Source organism: Acinonyx jubatus, chromosome D3, assembly GCF_027475565.1.
Source record: "Acinonyx jubatus isolate Ajub_Pintada_27869175 chromosome D3, VMU_Ajub_asm_v1.0, whole genome shotgun sequence".
NCBI lineage: Eukaryota > Metazoa > Chordata > Mammalia > Carnivora > Felidae > Acinonyx > Acinonyx jubatus.
In genome coordinates this window covers 43,723,005-43,744,780 of record NC_069392.1, presented here as the reverse complement: position 1 = coordinate 43,744,780, position 21,776 = coordinate 43,723,005, and the positions used below count along the sequence as shown (strand labels likewise).

Below are 21,776 nucleotides of genomic sequence, written 5' to 3'. Positions count from 1 at the left end.
CTTGGAGAAACATCAGAATTTAATTACTGTCAGATTTCAGTGTGAGAAAAAGGACTTATCTGCAGAAAATAATGCAATTAATGGTTAACCCTTTTTTTTTTAAGTTTATTTATCACTGAGAGAGACAGAGAGACAGAGAGAGAGAGAGAGAAAGCAGGGGAAGGGCAGAGAGAGAGAGAGAGGAAGAGAGAATCCCAAGCAGGCTCCATGCTGTCAGCTCAGAGCTCATTGCAGGGCTCCAACTCACAAACGGTGAGATCATGACCTGAGCCAAAATCAGGATTCAAACACTTAACCGACTGAGCCACCTGGGCACCCCAATGGGTAACCCTTTTTTCTCAGAACATCGAATGAGATAAATAAATAGGATGTAACCATTTAATACTCGAAGAGTTTAATATGTCTGTAACAATCAACCTCAGTGCTGCAAATGCTATTCCGTTGTGTCAGATCCCAGTTTTTAGTGAGGCATCTCTAAGGCACATAATAGAAAACAAAATGGGTAAATTACTCAAGTTCCTTTCACTGTATTTGGAAATGATAGATCTTTATACAATGAGGGGGGGAAAGTTTGTGGAGACAGCTTTTTTTTTTTTTTAAATCTCAATCTTTTGAGGAATCAATTCTTATTTTCATAGTATTCTCCCTCTATACCTATATACTCAGGCCACATGTACTGTGCCTACTGGTCTAGCCCTCAACTTTTCCTAGATGATATGCATTAAGAACATACAACATTTAAAAAAAGGACAACCTATCTTTTTTTTTGTTATGCTTTATTTTGTTTTTTTCCTTCTGTGGCAAGAGTACTTAACATAAAATCTACTCCATTATCAAATTTTTAGGTGTACAATACAGCACTATTAATCACAGGCCTTACATCAAACGGTCGTAGTTCTCCAGAACTTATTCATCCTATGGATTAAGAAGATGTGGTCCATATATACAAGGAATACTACTCTGTGATAAAAAAAAAAAAAAAGGAATGAAATCTTGCCATTTGGAGCAATGTGGATGAAACTGGAGCGTATCATGCTAAGTGAAATAAGTCAGTCAGAGAAAGACAGGTATCATATGATTTCACTCACATGTGGAATTTGAGAAACTTAACAGATGATCACAGGGGAAGGGAAGGAAAAATAAGATACAAATAGAAAGGGAGGCAAAACATAAGAGACTCTTAAATACAGAGAACAAACTGAGGGTTGATGGGGGTGGGGAAAGTGGGTGATGGGCATCAAGGAGGGCAGTTGTTGGGATGAGCACTGGGTGTTGTACGTAAGTGTGAATCACTGGATTCTACTCTAAGACTACATTGTATGTTGTCTGACGCGAGAATAAAAAAATAAAATAATAAAAATAAAAAAGAACTTTTTCATCCTGCATGACCAAAACTTTGTACCCTTTGACCAGTATGTGCCTGTTTTCCCTTTCCCCCTGCCATCATTTTAGTTTCTGCTTCCACAAGTTTGATTATTGTATATTCCACAGATAAATGAGACTACACAATATTTGTGTTTTTTTCCCTCTGACATTTTTCATTTAACATAAGGTCCTCCAGGTCCATCCATGTCTTGCAAATGGCAGGATTTCCTTCTTCTGCAAGGCTGAACAATTTTCTATTATATATATTGGTCTCACATTTTCTTTATCCATTCATCTGTTGGTGGGCATTTAGGTTGTTTCCATGTCTTGGCTATTACAAATAATGTTGCAATGAGCATGAGAGTGCAGATATCTCTTCAAGATCCAGATTTCAATTCCTTTGGAAATATACCCAGAAGTGGGATTGCTTGATCAAATAGTAATTTTTTTTTTAATTTTTGAGGAACCTCCATATTGTTTTCCATAGTGGCTGCACCCTTTTGTATTCCCACCAACAGGGTAAAAGGATTCCCTTTCCTCTATATCCTTGCCAATACTTGTGATGTGTATGAGGAAGCCCTTTTATATATACGTATATATGCATAATCCATCCTAACAGGTGTATGGTGATAATTCATTGTGTTTTGTTTTCTAGGGGTGGGAAGAAACTTTTAGAGGTCGTGCATTAGTTTATGGCACTGATTGTAATGATGGTTTCATAGATGTATACTTATCTCCAAACACATCAAGTTGTGTGTCTGTAAGTCAATTGTGCTTCAGTTAAGTGGTTTTAAAAACAAAGGAATAATTTGAAGGAATAGGTAATTTAAATTCCTACATGGGCAACTGTGGATTTCCTTAAGAAGTTACAAGGTCTGGAGCCAAAACTTTTTACGCTAAAATATATGTTTACTTTATATCTCTAATCAAAATACTTCATCTCTCAGTCTAGGCTGCCATCTTTTCTCCAAGAATCAAAGGGTGGGAATTAGTTTCACACTGACATCACTAAAGCACCATGGGTTGGTTTCACCAAATCAAAAGAACACAAGCTCTTATGAACTGCAAAGAGGACCTGGATCTTGTTAGTTCTAAATTACTGTTCTATCTCAAGACTCCAGCAGTGGTAAATGTGAATATGAATATGAATATGAATATAAATATAAATATAAATATAAATATAAATATAAATATAAATATAAATATAAGTGAGTGAGTAAATGAATGAAGGTCTGGTTCAAAGGGAGGCAAGCCTCCCACTCCTAGGAAGCAGAAAAATGCTGGTAACTTTTACTTGGCACTATTTGCAGAAAGGGACCCTCTTTTTATTACAGTGGCTAAAAATATAAAACTACCTAAATGTTAAGTCACAGGAAGTTAATTAAATATACTACAGTCTAGACATGCTTTACAGACAATTAAATTAACATTACAGAAGTCAACTTCATGATATATCACTTACGATGTTTTCAGCTTCAAGTAACATAAAACTGGATGAAACTGACTTTAAAAGAAGTACTTTTATTATGGCACCTATCAGGAAGCCCAGAGGTAGGACAAGTTTCAGGTTGGTTGATCCCTGACCTCAATAATGTTATCAAGAACCACGTTCTTTCCATCACTCTGCTCTGCCATCCTTAGTGGGTCAGATTTGCTTTAGGGGATTCTCCTTCACTATTTAAAGATGGCTACAAGGTCCCAGACACCACATCCAAATACAGCAATGTCCAGAAACCCAAAGGACTATCTCTTCATAGTCCCATATCTAGAATCAGGGAAACTTCTCTTAGGAATCCCCAGCAGACCTCCCATTATGCCTACCCCTAAACTAACCACTGGAAAGAAGAATAGGATGGCAATTATTTGGGTAGACCAAAGAAGACGAACCCTCTTGGTCTTGGATACAGATCTGATGGTGAGAAGTAAGCCTCTAACCAGAATGATGAATGGGTATCAGATGTATCAATCAGGATAGGCTAGGTCATACTATAGAAATAAACATCACAAAAGTCCCAATGATTTAAAATAACAGAAGTCCGGGCACCTGGGTGGCTCAGTAGGTTAAGTGTCCAACTTTGGCTCAGGTCATGATCTCACAGTCCATGGATTCAAGCCCTGAGTTGGGCTCCGTGCTGACAGCTCAGAGCCTGGAGCTTGCTTTGGATTCTGTGTTACCTCTCTCTCTGTCCCTCCCCTACTCATGCTTTATCTCTCTGTCTCAAAAATAAATAAACATTAAAAAATTTGCATAACAGAAGTCTATTTCTTTCTCATGCCACGTGTACTTCACATCAGTGAAGGACTCTTTTCATCATCATCCCTCAGATATCCAGGCTGATGGAAAAACTGTGACCTCAAACATTGCTAGTCAACTTACCATAAGGAAATAAAGATCTCTGAAAGTTATCAAATAAGCGAATTTAATGCTCTGGCCTGGAAATTGTGTCAATTCCATTCTCAACTCATTTAACAAAGCTAGGCACATCGCCCATCCACTGCAAAGTGCCAGGAGGTGGGATCCTATTATATCCTTAAAGAAGGGAGAACCAGGAACATTTGGCAAACAGCATCCTTTTAGGTAAGCAATGGGAAAATATTCATGATACTCTATTAAGTGAAAAAAGTGTATGACAAAAACACATCCACTGTAGTATCCCAAGTATAAAACTCTGTGGGTGTGGGTGTACAACAAGTTGAAAATGATTGTTATCTTAACAACGGCAATAAAATTCTTCTACAAGAATATATTGTATTTGCTTAGAAAGATACCTTATTAAATCTCTTGAGATGGAGGTATGAGCCTGAAAACATAATCCACTGTGGAAGAGAAAAAAAGGGAATAGCTGAAGGGTTATACATTAGAAATAAATATGAATTTGGGATAATAGAGAACAAGGAAGATGGAACAGTAAAAAGGAATCAAAGGAAATTGTCAAGCACCATTGAATATGGTCCAAGTAGTCTCAGATATCTTAAAGCAGTATTTCTCAACAAAGACACTATTGAAATCTGGGGCTGGATATTTCACTCTGAGGGGGAGGGCCATCCTGAACATTATGTTTATCAACATCCCTGGTCTTTACTCACTTAGTTGTTAGAAGCGCTTGTGACAACCAAAAATGTGGTGACAACCAAAAAGATCTCTACTCATTGTCAAATATTCCCTAGGGGGAAAATTCACTTTTTAATTGAGAACCAGTGTATTAGAGGACTATCTAATATTCTGTTTTATTTGTGTTGCTACAATGTAAACTCTTCCCCCCTCCCCATATGCTGAAAATCTTTAGTAGAGCCTACCAGATACACAAAAATTTTGTGTGAGTTGCTTCTTTATTTTGTCTAGTTTTGATATCAGGGTAATTCTGGTCTTATAACATGATCCTTCTCTTGTATTTTCTGGAAGACAGTGCATATAAAAGGTATTGTTTCTTCCTTAAATGTTTGGTTAAGGGAACCAATTCCTTGAAAGACACAAACTTCCAAAGCTCTCTCATCTAAGATTTTTAATTTGTTGCCATAAACTTGTTCATAATATTTTCTTATAATTTTTAAAATTTCTATAGGGTTAGTATTGATGTCCCCTCTTTCATTCCTGATTTTGGAAATTTGTGTCTTCTTTCTGTTTTTCTGGTCAGTCTAACTAAAAGTTTATCTTTGTCTTTTTTTATTTTTCTCTTTTGAAAGAAAAGAGATTTTCTTAGAAAATCATTGATTTTCTTTATTATTTTTAAGCCTGACTTCCTATGCACAGCATAATGGTCATCCAATGACCACAGAGAGATCATACTCAACCACCTCAAGCCAGTAAGCCTTCTGTCCTACATCAATGGATCTGAATGTGGGTAGAGCAGAAAATTCAAAGATCAAGTCATTGTTGAGTCTTCCCAGTTATTACTTTCCACTGTGCCTTTTTGCGTCTCCTCTGTGTATGTGCATTGGCTCAGGGTTGGTCAGGACTCTGGCTGATTTGAGCTCTTTCCTGTCTTGCCACGTATTTAGGCAGCCTAGGCAGGAATATGTTTGTCCCAGCCACTACTGCTAGCTCAGACTGAAGCCATTGGCATGATCATTCACCTGCCTCTGAGGTCGTTAGATCTCAGATCTAACACCACCAAATCTCTAGATCAACACCACCAAATCAAGTGAGCCCCTTTTGACTGTGGTAGAGAAGCTGCCCGTACTCACCTGGCAAAACCTGGCCTTGGCAGAACCCCTGTGTGGACTGGATTTGTGGGTACTGCAGTGAGAGAGAAACGGGAGCCTCTGTAGGCCAGACAGCCACAGATTACCACATTCTTTAACCAACGTGTAGCAGTGTTTCAAGAATAAATGCTTCTCAGATTATTATAACCGTTAATTGGTTTCTAGAGTGCTGAATAGGTTCTTGTTTGTTTGTTTTCTCACTTTGTCCATGTTCATAATTGTTTTTCAGGGACAAAATTTGCCACTCTCCTCACTCAGCCATAGCCAGAGTGAGCGAGTAACTTAGTTTTGAAAAATATAGAAAGAACCTATTAAACATTAAGCTGTTAATTATATCTCTATACATTCCTTAACTTTTTTGTTATACATCTATTTTACACGATTGTAAGTAGTATGTACACATTGTGTTGAATTCTGCATTTTTTAGCATGTTATTTTATATATTCATTTCAACACATTGGCATAACTCAAGAATACCATCATGTTCATATTACTCCAACAACAGTGTACTTTTAAAAGTCTGCAAACACATGATTCTTTCAATTTTGTATGTGGGTTTGGAAGCCAACTTTGTTCTTTCCAGGTTGCTTAGAAAGCTTGCATAAGCTTTGTGAAATAAATATTCTTGTCACTGTCTCTGTGGCCTCTTATAGATTCAGTAAGAATAATCTCTTACAGATTGTAATGAAATTCTAGTGTTCAGAACAGATTCTTGACAGGCCTTAAGACCCACACTTATTATGGTAGTGAGTAATTGCAATAGTTATAAAGCCACATTACAATATGTAACTGTGATTTATAATGGTTTGGATGTTTGGTACTCTATTCTGGATAAAGACTTTCATAACATCCCCAATCTACACACAAATTCTACATGTCATCTGTTTAGTAGATTTATCTACATCTCTTCATCTATATATAATTAAAGTGAATTGAAATCATTGACATTGATAATCACTATTTTATGACAAACCTAGAGATGGCTGGATACATGCTGAGTATCACAAAACCAAATGTGATGGTTACAGTATAACTGTTAACACTCCTGCTTTTCAAGACATACTAATCCTACATTGGATAAAAATGCTTTAGACCAAAAAGCACCTAGAATGAGAATTCCATATTTCCTAAAATTTCATGAAATAAAATATTTCCAAAAGTATTAGTTCTCTATTACATACTTATTATTGAACATACTAAAGTCATTGTGCCTTACTTTCTATTTTCTAGTCTGTTACAGCATAAATCAAATTGATTTGGTGTGGCCTGGTCATTGCACACAATAATGTCCCAGAAGAAAGTGTTTTAGGAAAAGCAAAAAGAAACCTAAAGAGGTGACAGCTTTTCTTTTAAATCCATATGCAGTAATAAATATATCAATGCTACCTATGGATTTTTTAGAAAATTTTAAAAAGCTCTATAAAATTCATGTCTTAGTCTTCTGAACATATTTTATTAGTGAACAGCTGTTTAAGGTTAACCAAAATAAATCCTGCTGTATTTTAATACATTGGTTCCCCAAATCAGCACTTTGTATGCCTCATTTAGGTATTTTTTTTAATCAATTACACGGATACTGGATATGATCTGACTTGCTGGCAGTTCCTATGAAACTGAAGAATTGACAGCAAACTGTAAGAGCCAGCCCACGAAATGACTGCCACAAAAGCCAACAATGTGGATGGAAAGTGCAGAGTCGGACCACGAGTGATAGTCCTACCGCACTGTGCACTGGTGCCAGGCACATCAGAAAGACTGGGCTGAACTCCAGGCCACACTAGCGCCATACACAGGAGGCCAACAAAAATAGGTAGGAAAATGGAGGAGTTGCTGGGGGGGGGGGTGGGGGGTGGGGACCAAGGCGTTTTAACCTCGAAGAGAGAAAACTACAGGGAGATGTAAAAGCAATCTTTGAATATTTGAAGTGTGATTCTGGCAGGTTCTGTTCTCACGGCCCTTGCACCATCCATTCTCTCCACCCTACCTCCTTCTACCCCGCTAACCAAACAGATCTGTTTAGGTTATCGTCTTGATCTCACAGAGAAGAGGCGCCACCCAGCTCCTGGAAGTAGAAGCACGGTGGGTCTAAACCAGCCATGGTAATATCATCTCCCACAGCCAGCCTAGGGGTGACCGTGAACCCATTCTGGCTAAGGAGAAGTCCAATGAATCAGGCTTTCAGGAAAGTTTCTGCTTACCTTTTGAGAAGAAAAGAGTCAACTGGCATGCCTGTCACTGCCTAGTTCTTTCTTTCTTCCCACCTGAGGATATAGCAGAAAACGCACTACGAAGGGCTAAGAAGATGGACAGCACCTGTATCCTTAAAAGCTCTACCAGCTGGACTGTCAATCTCCAGACATTTTGCTTTGTGAGGAAGACAAGCTTGTATTTGTTTAACCACGGGAGTTAGGTATTCTGTTCACTGTAGCTAAACACTCCAAGCTGATCCTGTCATTATGAGAGGAAAAACACATTTGGTCTTCAGACATTCTAGAAGGCAAAACTGAAACTACAGAGTGGGAATTACAAGGAAGATTTTGGATCAGTGTCAGAACTCATTTTCTAACAACTAGAATTGCTGGAAAACAAGATTGCCCCTGGAGTCAATGATCCTTCATCCCAAACAAAGCCAAGTAGAAGGTGGCTGACCCTTTGGGAAGGACCCTAAGGAAGGAATTTCTGCATGAGTTAGGAGCTTCCATGGCCCGTTTGAGCTCTAATTACTATACTACGCCTTTATAGTTGAAAAAAGACACTACTGGTGTTTGCTGATCATATATGAAAAACCAGGCTTTAAAAGGGTGACAATTATTTTTTTAGATTGCTCAGGAGTAAGAACGATGCCTTCCTGATATCAGGTATCTCAATATTGGAAAACAGAGATTTTGTTCCAAGTTTCTTTCATCTTGGCGTTTGTGTTGAACCAGTCAGAAAGTGTCCCATGATTTAGACCGCAGTAGATTGCATTTGAATTACAGAGAACGCTGCTTTGCTCTGAATGAGTCACCTCATCTCTAAACGTTGAATGCCAAACAGGCTCACCTTCTGTGGTGTCATCTTTTCACCGGCCTCAGATATGTTATACATTACTGCGCTGTGTTCTAAAGGGGCTATTAAATTCTCCTTTATTCAAGTTTAAGGATGCCCCCGTGAGAAGCTGCTTCCATATATTATGACCTAGGTTCTGCGTGTAGTCAACAGGGCAGAGGCAACATTTTAATGACTACATTCTGGCTACTTTCTGGAAATTCAGTGTAGATCAATTTTTTTCCCAACCCACCCCCACTCCAAGTTGTAGATCAGTTTGATGTGAAATTTGACTTACCAGATGTGACACTGAGAAAATCACTCCTGACTTGCCATTTTGCGCACGTGTCTACACCCAAGTCTCACAATGTTTATTGAGCACCAGCTATGAAAAAGATGGTTCTTGGCAAAGACTCAAAAATAAATAGAATAGAAAGCACGTTAGGAAAAGGGTGATGAGAGAAGTAACAGTAATAATGCCTTTTACTTGTTTGCAACACTTTTCATTTTATATGTCAGAACAGATGTTATTGTCTCATTTTATAGATGGGGAAGTTGAGGCGCAGAGATATGCAGTAATTAATTATAAACAGGCCAAGTGAAACAGTGCCCTTGTAAAGGTACAGGTCCACTGTCCTTTATCTGAAACGTTGGGACCACATGAACATAGGACTTTTTCAGATTCTGGAGTGATAATGTACTGTATGTATCATTTATTAACTAACACCCACATCAGAGCCTGGAGTGTCCCTCTGTTATCAAACACATTAATATACTTATGCAGCAAAAATGTATGAATATTCATATCAGTGAGACAAATAAAGACTATCAAAACCCCAGGTCAGTAAGGTAAGATTCTACAGCCAAGAAACTTACATAAGAGCTTTTCATTGTCGGAGCTTTTTGGATTTCATAAGTACAGCAGGAACCATGGGCCTGTTCCAGCAGTACAGAACTAGTCTATTTGAATTGGAGAATTGAATTGACGGAGGTTTCACAAAGGAGGTGATGTTTTAGCCAGACCTGGAAGAACCAGTAGGACTTAAAAAACCAGAGAAGTAATATGCATCTTCTATAAAGGGAATTCAACAAACCCAGCACAGGAGAGGTGGTGCAGGAAAGGTGCTTTCTTTGGGTTACCACAAACTGGCTCCATGCGGTGTTTGCTGCTATCCCAAAAAGCCCACCAGCCCACTAGGGTGACCAGCCAGACCAGCCTGCCCAGTATGGTTCTAGTTATAGCACTGGAAGTTCTGCGTCTGGAGAAGCCTCCTGGCCCCAGATACACTGGGACCGTTGGTCATCTAGCAGCTCCCCTTTCTCTGTTGGTGAGGGTCTAACTCAGCTGAACTCGGGGTCGCCATTTGCGTTCATGCTGCCAGTGAGAGCCTTTGGCTGTTGCCAGCACAGGCCTTTCCCGAGCCAGTCATGAGCCCGGGTGTGGTGCCTGTGTGGGGAAAGGGTCTGCAGCCCAGGTGCTGGGGTCCATTTCAGCTGTGTGCCTCCAGATCCACACCCAGAGTCCACAAATAAACAGAATGAGGATTTCAATGTAGAACATGAAAATGGAGCATGTTCGGTCACTTTTTTTCTGTACAAATAATTCATTCTTGGTAAAGAGACTCTTGAGTTTGAATCACACCGATACGGATTACTTAGGGAGTTTTTTGTCGAAGGTTGTTAATCAAGAGCGTCAAGGAAGCCTGGCAGGTCAACACCAAGAGAGGAAAACTTCAGTCAAAAAAACAATGTTTGCGAATATCCAGATGTTCGGTGTCCCGTAGTCTCGACTTCGACGTTGATCATTTGGAATTAAGCTGAGGGTATGAGGCAATGTTCTTAGAGCATTTCACAGACAAAAATGTAAAGCTGGATTTAATATAGCAAAATGATAAAAGCCAAATCTAGATAACATTTTCTCCAGAAGAAGCAAACATGCCCAAACAACTTGGCTAACACCTATATTTAGTCATGAGGATAGTATTAATTACCATCAAGTGGTTGTGTCCTTTATTAATAGCATATCTGGAGTGTTTCCTGTCTCTAGTTTCCCAGAGGATGGAACAAGAAGTGTCACTACATTCTACACACGCCTGCCTAAAGCTGGCATAGGGCAGCCTCCCAGGGGCTCAAGCATGGACGTGACAGAGCTCAGCCAAACCCCTCCCTGCTCCGACATGGCCTTACAGAGAGCGCTGATAGGAGCTGTTTTAATTCCAATGGTTACCGAGTTGTACATACTCTTTAAGTGACACAACCATTATTTACAAACGAGGGTGTGTCTGCCTTGAGACATTTTTGTTTTCAGAAATAATCATAACCACAACCTTGGGCAACACAAACAAGAAAAAACTGAAAGAAGATATGATATACACTGACAAAGCAGGCTTTACAAAATCTGATGTATTTGGCATCATTTCATTTTCAAGAAGAGAATCAGTGACATTGAGCCAAATGAGGAGGACAAGCAAATGGGAAATAAAGACCTAATATATTACAAAACAACCAAGATATTCATAATAACTGCAATGAAAAAATAAAGTAAAATTGACAACATCTAAATAACATCCATGGAACTCTTTACCAACTTCAAGGGAAGGACACCTCCTACCCCACCACCGCTGGCAAAATAGTCAATGTCAAAGGGTGACTTATTATTTTGTTCATTCATTCATTCATTCATTCACTCATTCATTTATTCATATGTTCATTTAACAAATATTTATTCAGAGCCTACTATGTGTCAGATACTAGGACAGGATGTTGAAAATACTTGATTCCTGCTCTCAAAAACTTCACACTCCAGTAGGAGAGAATATCAAAGATCATGACAGAATAACCTGGTGACTGATGTGACTGTAATAACTAACAATCTTTCTCATTTAGAAATAACTTTGTAGTTTACAAGATTCCTTCCCATCTTTTTGTATCTCTCTGTGTCATTACGTTGAAGGCATGTCTCTTATAAGCTGAATATGGTTGGACGTTGTCTCCAAAATAATCTGAGATTTTCTGTCTTTTAACTGAAGAATTTGTTTACTGATGTTTTGACTTATTTCTACCATCTTTTCCTGTGTTTTCTAATACCATACTTCTTGTATCTGTTTCTCCACATTCATATCTTATAGGGGATCAAACTTGCTTTATCCTCTTTTGTATCCTTCTACTGACTTGAGTTTATAAATCGTATTTCTATTCTTTTGGAAAGTTACCATTGGAAATTTTTTAACACGGGCACATGATAAAGCCAAAAGTCACCATTGGCTCTACTCTATCCTTGTCCCCAACAAAGCAAGGGACACTCACCCTTACTGCCAGCCACATTATTATGCAGTGGTTTTAATTCCACTTTATTTTAACTCTTTCTAATTAGTCAGTATTATCGTTACTGATTTTGGGGGGTTGTTTGTTTTTACATCAATGCTTATTAATTTTACTTATATGTTTACCAAATTCTTTGTTTCCACTGGTTTCAATTTCTTTCTTACTGAAACACGGGAATACTCTGAAAAGTGATTTTTAGATGAACATTTTCCTGTTTTTAATTCCCAAATTTATAAGCCTTATTTATTTATGAATACAATATTTTTTTTGGCTTGGGCTTTTATAGAAAAAAAATTTATGTTCATCTCAAAATTTCATCATCACTTTCAACAAAGCACTGTTAAAAAAGAGTCTAAAGTGTTATTCCAAATACAATTGTTAGAATCATGTGAAGACGCTGAAAAGCCCTCCGAGAATCAACGAAGTGTCCCCTGTATGTTGTTGGTTCTAAAGAAAAGCGTCACAGTGTTACTCAAGACTGTTAATAGCCATCTCCACTATTTTCTAATCATGAAATAATGCTGTAAGCATTTATTTATTTAGGGATTTGATGGTTGTTACATGTTAATGTTTTCCTGTGGTTTGGTTTTATTTCAGGAAAGTGGTGGTTTCAGGTCAGCATATAAAAAATTAGATTTTTCCCATTGATATAATGAGAGATAGGCTTGATAGTATTTTCATTTAGAATGTCTGATTTTCAGGAAGGAATCATTGGAAGTAAGTGGGCAGCGCATGTATATTTTTAAGTAGCTCTTTAAGGGACTCTAAATTATTATCTGCAATGTATTCATTCTACCTCTTTTTCTGAATAACTTAGCTGGGTACTTATTCTAAGTTGACTGTTTTGTCTTCCATAATTTACAATATTCTGCCATCTTTTGGTATTATTTTTGAGAATTGTCTTCTGAACTGATTATCATTCCTTTGTAGGTAATCTGTCTTTGTCCTCTGGATTTTTAAAATATCTGTGTTGGTTACCTCAGTTTTCATTATGATGTGTCTGGTGTGGATCTGTATTTATATTTGCTGCTCAGGATTTATTCATTCACTCAGGATGTATTTACTGGACACCTACTACATGCCAGATCCAGACATGAAGGATCAACAAAGAGCAAATCAGACAAAGTCTCCATGTTCAAGCAGCTTACATTCTGGTGGGATGAAATGAGAATTAGACCATAATCCTACAAATAAACTATGTATGATAGTGATAAGTGCTATGGAGAAAAATAAATTAAGGTATGAAGGATAGTGAGTTCTGGGAGAGCACTAAATACGGTAATCAGGAAGTCCTTTTTGATAAGGAGACATATGAGGAGATACTGAAAAAAATGAGGACACCAATTATGTAAATATCTGAGGAAAAGAGCATTATGATGGAGGTCTAGCATATGCAAGAGCCCTGAGGTCAGAACACGCCTAGTGTGGTCAAAAAACAGCACAGAAGCCAATGTGGCTAACACGAGAAGTGAGAGAATGGTAGTGGATCAGATCAGACAAGTGGAGGAGTGGGTAATGCATTTGGACACTACAGCCCATTCTAAGGTCTTTGGAAAGACTCTGGAAAACCATTAGTCTTACACAATTGGAGTGGGATGTAATCTAAAAGGCTCACTCTGCTATGCAAAGAACAGGTTCTTTTTTAACGTTTATTTTTGAGACAGAGAGAGACAGAGCGCGAGAGGGGGAGGGGCAGAGAGAGGGAAGGAGACACAGAGTGTGCAACAGGCTCCAGGCTCTGAGCTGTCAGCACAGAACCCGACGCGGGGCTTGAGCCCACGAACCATGAGATCACGACCCGTGCCGAAGGTGGACGCTTAACCAACCGAGCCACCCAAGTGGCCCTATAACAGACATTTTTTTTTTTTTTTTTATGTAAGGAAGCAAGATGACCAATTAGCAGACCACGGAAGTGGTGCACAGGAAAGGTGATGGAGATTTGAACCACTGCAGTAATGGTGGAGATGTTGAGAACTGGTCGAATTCTGGATATATTTTGAGGGTAGAACAGATGGTATTTGTTGAATTGGATGTGGGGCATGAGATAAAGAGAAGATACAAGGATCACACCAAATTTCGTGAACCAAGTAATTCAAAGAACAGAATGGTCACTTTCTAAGATGGGAAATTTTCAAGAGGAGCAGTTGGCAAGGAGGTGTAGGGGAAATCAGGAGTTTCCTTTGGTATACACTAAGTTTGAGATGTCTATCAGACCTCCAAGTGGAAATATAGTATAGGAAGTTGGATATAGAAATCTGAAGTTCAGAGAAGAGATACAAACTGGAAAGGTAAAGTTGGGAGTGCCAGCACTTTCTACTTAGAGGAACATGATGGTGATGAGATTGCCTCAGAGAATAGAGAAGGAGACTATTTAAGGCTTCAACGACTTGGTCATTTAAGGTCGAGACATGCAAAGGAGCCCGTAGAGGATCCTGGGGAGGAACAGCCAGAGCAGTATGAGGAGAACCAAGAGAGAGTGGTGCCCTGGGAGCCAAGCAAAGAGAGGGTTTCAAGGATGAGGGAGCAGTCAGTTCTGTCAAACCCTTCTGACTGCACATAATGAGGACTGAGAATGCACCATTGGAGTTAACAACGTGGAGATCATGGATGACCTCTCTGTGGAGGAATGGGGATGACATCCGGATTAGAGGGGCTCCAAGAAAGACTAGGAGAGAGGGTGTAGATGATGAATACAGGCAACTCTTCAAATGAGTGTTGTTGTGAGAAGAACAGGGAGCTGGAGTTGCATCTGGAGGAGGGTGGGGGACATGGGAAATTTGTTTTATTTTACTATGACATGTTATTTCAATGTGTGTGCTTGCTGATGGTAATAATGTAGTAGAGAGGAGGAAATTGCTGAAGGGAGACTCTGTGCTCATATTTTTCTCCATTTCAAGAAAATAATCAGCTTCTCTGTCTTCAAATATTACATCTCTTTGGTTTTCTGACTTTCATTCCAGAACTTATAATTAAATCTATAATAGGTGTTTTTAGTCTGTTATCCATATCACTGAATCTCTCTTCAAATTTCCATTTCCTTATCTCTCTCTAATATATTCTGGGTGTTCCTTCTACCTTCTGGTTAAATGATTCTCCTTTCGACTGCAGTGAATTTCTTCTTTGACCCATCTACTGAATTCCAAACTTCAATATTTTTCATTTTTATAATTTCTTTTTTTTCTTTTTCAAATCTGCTTATTCTTTTCTTATAGGGTCATTTTCTTGAATTTTTAAAAATGTTTATTTATTTTTGAGAGATAGAGAGAGACAGAGCATGAGTCGGGGAGGAGCAGAGACAGAGGGAGACGCAGAATCTGAAGTAGACTCCAGGCTCTGAGCTGTCAGCACAGAGCCCAACGTGGGACTTGAACCCACAAGCCGTGAGATCACGACGGTTAACCAACTGAGCCACCCAGGTGCCCCGGGTCATTTTCTTATCTCACTATTTCCATAATTTATTTCTATTCATTTAAAACATTTCTATTTTGTGTCTCTTTGGGCTTGTTCTACTTTCTCACATCCTTGGGTGCCAGTATTCCCATTTGTCATACCTGGGACTCGACATCATGGTGGCCTTGTTCCTTATGGAGTCTGTAATTTTTTTAGCTTGTCTCCAGCAAAAGCTGTTTTTCCGTTGGAGCTTCATGTCCCCTTCCTTATGCAAAGGTCCCTCTGGAGAAACTATTAAATCTTTGCTTCTATAAAACCCTAGTTTTTAGTCTGACCCCAAAATATTGCTTTTACAATCCTTCTTTCAAAGGCCAGTGGCCCTTTGAGTGTCCCAGATTGAGGGCCACAGCCTCAGCCCTTAAGACCACGTCGGGGCACCTGAGTGGCTCAGTCGGTTGAGCGTCCGACTTCGGTTCAGGTCATGATCTCGCGGTTTGTGAGTTCGAGCCCTGCGTCGGGTCCTGTGCTGACAGCTCGGAGCCTGAAGCCTGCTTCAGATTCTGTGTCTCCTCTCTCTGCCCCTCCCCTACTTGTGCTCTGTCCCTCTCTATCAAAAACAAATAAATGTAGAAAAAAAAAAAAAAAAGACCACATCTTGTCACCATCTAAGTATTCAAACCGCTAGTGCCCAGCTCCTGAGTCCTATGCCCACGTCCCCCTGCTCCCCTTTAGGTTCGGGTCCCCTTTTTGAAGCCCAAGACTTTCCCTTTCCTTCCAGTTTAATGATATATTTTAAGATATTTTCTGAACTCTTTTTAACCTAACGTCTTTATGTAATTGCATTTTATGCAATCAGAGAAATGCTTGCCTAGGGTCAATCTACCAAATGTGGTAAACTCACAGGTCCAGTATAAAATACTGGTCCCAGAACACTTTGACTAATCTCAAAACTGAAGTTGGACCCCAAGTTCTTCTCAACCCAGGAAACAACCACCCATTTGTTAGAGCTGGTATGGGAAATGAAATTTTTTCCTATCTCTGTGTGTACTACAGAAAAAGAAATTAGTCCCCCCCACCCCCTCAGGCAATTAAGGAAAGATTCATTAACATATCTCCAAAGATCCATAGAAAGAATTCCTGCTTCCCAGGCTTTACCTGTATCTCTTAAAACCAAAGAGGTCTTTGCGGGGGAGGGGGTAGGCGCTTGGTAGCGCAGTCAGTTAACCGTCTGATTCTTGTTCTCACCGATGGTGAGTTCGAGCTTCGCATCTGGTGTGCGCTGATGGCACGGAGCCTGCTTGGGATTCTGTCTCACCTTCTCTCTGTCCCTCGCTTGCTTGTGTTCTCTCTCTTTCTGTCAAAATAAATAAATAAACTTTAAAAAATTTTTTAAATACCAGAGATCTCTTTAAATGAAGATTAAAATAACAGTAACAAATGAAATGCCCTGCCCTAATGTGCAGATACTCTGTGGGCCAGGCTGTCTGTTTCTCCAGTGTTCTCTTTCTGAGAAAGAAAATCTACCTTTGTCTTGGGAGTATGGAGAAGGAGGATATTTATGTTTCATCTAGGGAGAAGTCGGCATTTTTTAAACATTTGGAGCATAAGAAGTCATTGGTGGATTTTATTATTTTTAATTTTGAATAAGTGGCCCTTAATATATTGAAAAAAACATTAGGTTAAGAAATCATAACACACAAATATTTTAATATATGCCTAATAATTCTTATATATTTTTACCAGCCAAAGTAAAAGAGAGATGTAGCAATTATGTCATGAATCCTCTGTTTATGAAGTTGTTGGTGCTTGTAAATCTGAGACAGAAATTCCACTTTGCAACACAGATAATCCCATTCTATTGTTTTAATACATTTCCAATTCTACTTACAATGGGCTTTCCTGAAAGCAGAGATGTCGTTTATGAAGTAAAACCTTATGTTGAACTAATATCCAAGACAAAAACACTATTTAATTATTTTCATTTAATCACCTCAAACTACTCTTGCCCGCGGATCGTTCAGGTCCCTCTGGCCACTAGCAGAGGCTCCTAGCTGCCCCCCAGCACTTCCAGCCTCTCTTGGGGCTCTAGCTGAATCACAGTATCTCAAAATCCTCAAAGCAGTGCAAAAACCCAAAGGTGAGTAGCAGAGAACTCATATTCCTTTTTGCCATCTGGAACCCAAGCAAGAAAAAGGTAAAATTACTGTCTAGCTACAGAATGAAATTCAAAGCTGCTCTATACCTTTCCCACTACTCCACTCTCTGCAAACACAGATGCACGTGAACTATATTATATATATATACACATACATATGTATGTATACATAAATATACTGCACTATTATGTATACGTACACATACCTATGTTATATATATAATTCTACACTATTATATATACACACATACATATGTGTATATATATAAATATACTACAGTATTATATATACACACACATATATGTGTATATGCATAAAGATACACTATTATATATACATACACATACATATGTGTGTATATGTAAATATACTGCACTATTATGTATACATACACATACATATGTGTGTATATATACATATATACACACTACACTATTATATATACATACATATACATGTGTGTATACATATATACTACACTATTATATATACATACACATACATGCACATACATATATATGCATATATACACACTCCATTATTATATATACATACACATATATAGGTGTATATACATAAATATACTGCACTATTATACATACATACACATACATGGATGTGTATACATGCAGTTTTATGCTGTAGTTTGACCAATATTTAGGCCTTTGGGACACATCCCTAATTTTAAATTATAATCAGTAATAAAATATGATTCAATCCAAAAAAACTAACTCTACCCATGTATTTCAAGAATGCATGAATTCCATGCATGGAAAGAGGTTTGTGGTACCGAAAGACAGTAAAAAGACAGGTCATTTAGGAAGATGATTAAATACACAGGCTTTAGATTTATCCACTCTAATTTCAAATCTGTCTTGACCACTCACAAGCTATATAACCCACGATAAATATCAATCTCTCCAGGTTTTTCTGGAAAATGGAGAAGTAATACCTCTAGAATTGTAACAAATAAGATAGTATATTTAAAGCAATTAGCCCAATGTCTGAAACATAACAAGAATTTTAAAAGTTAGTTATTGTCATCCCTACCAACACTCTATCTCACTCTGACTTTCCCCCAGGAACAAGTACCGCGTTTTTAAAGCAGTATTGAAAATGTAAAGCAAAACCGTAGCCTCATTAAAAATAGGATTATTTGGGGAGCCTGGGTGATTCAGTCGGTTGAGCGTCCGACTCTGGGTCAGGTCATGATCTCACAGTTCATGAGTTCGAGTCCCACATCAGTCTCTGAGCTGACAGCTCAGAGCCTGGAGCCTGCTTCGGATTCTGTGTCTCCCTCTCCCTGCCCCTTCCCTGCTCTGTCTCTCAATAATAAATAAATGTTAAAAAAATTTTTTTAATAAAAATAAAAAAATAAAATAAAATAAAATAATAGGGTTAGTTCTATGCATTTGAAACAAATACTTCCTTTAATCCTTAGATTCTACGTAGATGTCTTTCGACCTCATATTAAGATGCTTGTTCTCACTCATGTGTGGAACTTAACAGAAGACCATGGGGGAAAGGGAGGGGAAAAAATAGTTACAGAGAGGGAGGGAGGCAAGCCATAAGAGACTCTTAAATACAGAGAACAAACTGAGGGTTCATGGGGGGAGGTTGGGGCAGAGGGGAAAGTGGGTGATGGGCACTGAGGAGGGTACTTTTTGGGATGAGCACTGGGTACTGTATGTAAGCGATGAATCACGGGAATCTACCCCCAAAACCAAGAGCACACTGTATACACTGTATGTTAGCCAACTTGACAATAAATTACATTTAAAAAATTAAATTAAAATTAAAGAATTAAAAATAAGTTAAAAAAAAAAAAAGATGCTTGTTCTCATCAGGCATTGGACATGGGTAGTAATTCCTGCTCCAAAGAAACAGATAACATTTCATTTGAATATCACTATTCCAGTTACTTGAAAAATAAAATTTGTGATGGGGCATAAATACATCTATATTTCCATTTGGCTCATCTATATAATACATGCAGACTTTTTTGTTTATTTTTGTCCTGTTTGTTTTCTGTAAGTGAGATCCTACTAAAGACAGTATACACAGTTGCTTGCGTTTTGTCTGACCAATACTTCATGGAAAGCCTTTCAATTCAACTGGGGTAGTTCCATTTCATGCTCGCTAATGGCTGCACAATATTTTATTACTGGGACAATCACTTTGTCACCAGCTTTTTGTTGTTTTGCTCTGCAATTTTGTTTTTCTTTCTGTTTTGTTACTATGAATAATCCCTCAATATTTTTCCAGATATCCCATTCCTGGGAATCTATCTCATACAAATAAAAACACCCATCCCTACAAGTGACTTCTGGGTCAAAGAGTGGATGAATTTTAAATTGCAGTAGAATCTACTAGGTAGCCTTTCAAAAAAATCTTAAATGATTCACATTTCTGTCAACACAGAAATGCAAAAAAGAATCTGAAGGGATTTAGAGAGAGCACCAACGCCATCCACTACAGAGAGAGGGAAAAGGAACTGAAAGTTTAAGAAAAAGAAAATAATTAAGCCTGTTATGGTTAAGTTGAAACTCAACAGAATATATGTGATATTAAAGACTGTAAATATGAAGACTATACAAAAGTGAAAAATAGTGTAGAAAATCATAAATAAGCTCATGCAAATGAGTGCAAAAAATATCCTCTGCATGCTGTCATGTCCCATACTAATGTAAAATGTTATTATTACAGGATGAAAAAAGCAAAACTCAAAATCATATCTCTTCACTATTACAACCATGTAAAACCTATGTTTAGGTATAAATAGATAGAAATACAGTTTCTTTGGGGATATATTTTAAATAAAATTTAAGTAAAATTATTTCAGTAGAAAAGTCTTCTTAAAACCATTCACTCCAAGAAAATATATCAAAATGGTAATATTGTGTGTTTTTTCTTTTTTTTTTTTTTACTTGCCTATCTTTTCTATATTTTCCTCTCCTGAGATTGATTATTTGAATTTTTTTTTTTTGCATGCCAAGTGCCTGTTGCAGTAGAGAGCATCTACAGTTTAGGGATTTATTCAAAGTAAGCGGTTTATCTTTACACGTTGCAGTTCGGCACATTCTGATGGAGCTCCCATCACTCAGGGCCCAGCCCCGCTCTGGTAAGAAGAGAACTCATTGAGCGAATCAATGGCGCATGAACACTGGCCTTCTTCAAACCCACCTGCTTCTCTCCTGGCACACGGCTACACATCTTCCCAGTGTGCACGGTGGATGGGTTGGGGTGAACCTATACTAACCTGTTCTCACCAGAAGTAGCAGCAGTAGTGACATTTCCAGAGAGGTCCCCAACAGCCCTTCCACGGGCAAAGCTATGGGCTCCTTTCATTTCTGCATGCTTGATGGAGATGAGCCGATAACCTAGAAGGCCTCACATTGATGATGAGGGAGCCCCAGCATGGAAGAGCCTGCCTCACCACCCTTGCTTAGAGAAGAGCTCCCTGCTGATCAGAAAAACTCATTTCAGGTTTGATGTGAGCAAGTCACTAAGTTCTAATGGTGTTAAGCTACTGAGATGTGTGTGTTGGCAAAACAGAAAAAGGAAAGGGAAGGGAAGGGAAGGGAAGAAGCAAAGAAGAAGAAAAGAAAAAAGAAAAGAAAAGAAATTCAAATAAAGGAAAAGAACAGAGATATGGAATGACAACAGATTCAGTTTGAAAGTACAATAAAAGTCAGCTTTGAATAATTGGTTTTCTACAGCTATTCCACATCAGTGGTGTTTATATAAGAGTAGTTTCCTCCACAGTCTTTAGCAACTCATGAATCACGGTTCTTATCCTCACTCGGAGACAGCTATGGGGACAAGCGAAATGAACATGTGACAGGAGTGAACGAACCTGAACTCTCCTCTAGCTGGCAACTCCCACAGACCCACATTCTCCTGGCTCGCCTTCATCCTCTCCGTGAGAGCTCTGGGGACCGGCGGACTCTCTCTCCCAGGTGTGAAGAGACTATCCCACTATCTGTATTTCACCCCAATATTCAGACCTTACCAGAACCCCCATCTTTCTTAGATACATCTCATATTAAATATATGAGAAATCTGAACAGCCTGTGCTGTGTGACTGTGGTGGAGACGTGCGCGCGTGGCCGTCAGAAGGCCTGGGTCTTCTGCATAAACAACCCCGAAGCTTGGACAGAGCCCCTAATTGCCCTCTGTTTTTTCATCTGTAAAACAGACGTCAAGGAGATTGTGGGCCACTTACCTCACAGAGCTGTTGTGAAGGGCGAAGTGAGATCACAGGCTTAAATAAGATGCAAGGTATTGTATTTATTTCTAGAACTGGCAGAA

At 38.6% G+C, this 21,776-nt stretch overlaps 1 long non-coding RNA gene across 1 annotated transcript; it reads right to left on the bottom strand.

Moving 5' to 3' along the window:
* Window positions 1-8,892: 8,892 nt before the first annotated feature.
* On the bottom strand, window positions 8,893-21,575 carry LOC128312445 (uncharacterized). Its single transcript, XR_008291785.1, has 5 exons — window positions 20,725-21,575; window positions 17,300-17,481; window positions 16,625-16,663; window positions 9,472-9,618; window positions 8,893-9,008 (listed from the first exon to the last, which is right to left on the bottom strand). It is a non-coding gene; the product is annotated as an uncharacterized LOC128312445 (long non-coding RNA).
* Between the last annotated feature and the right edge of the window lie 201 nt (window positions 21,576-21,776).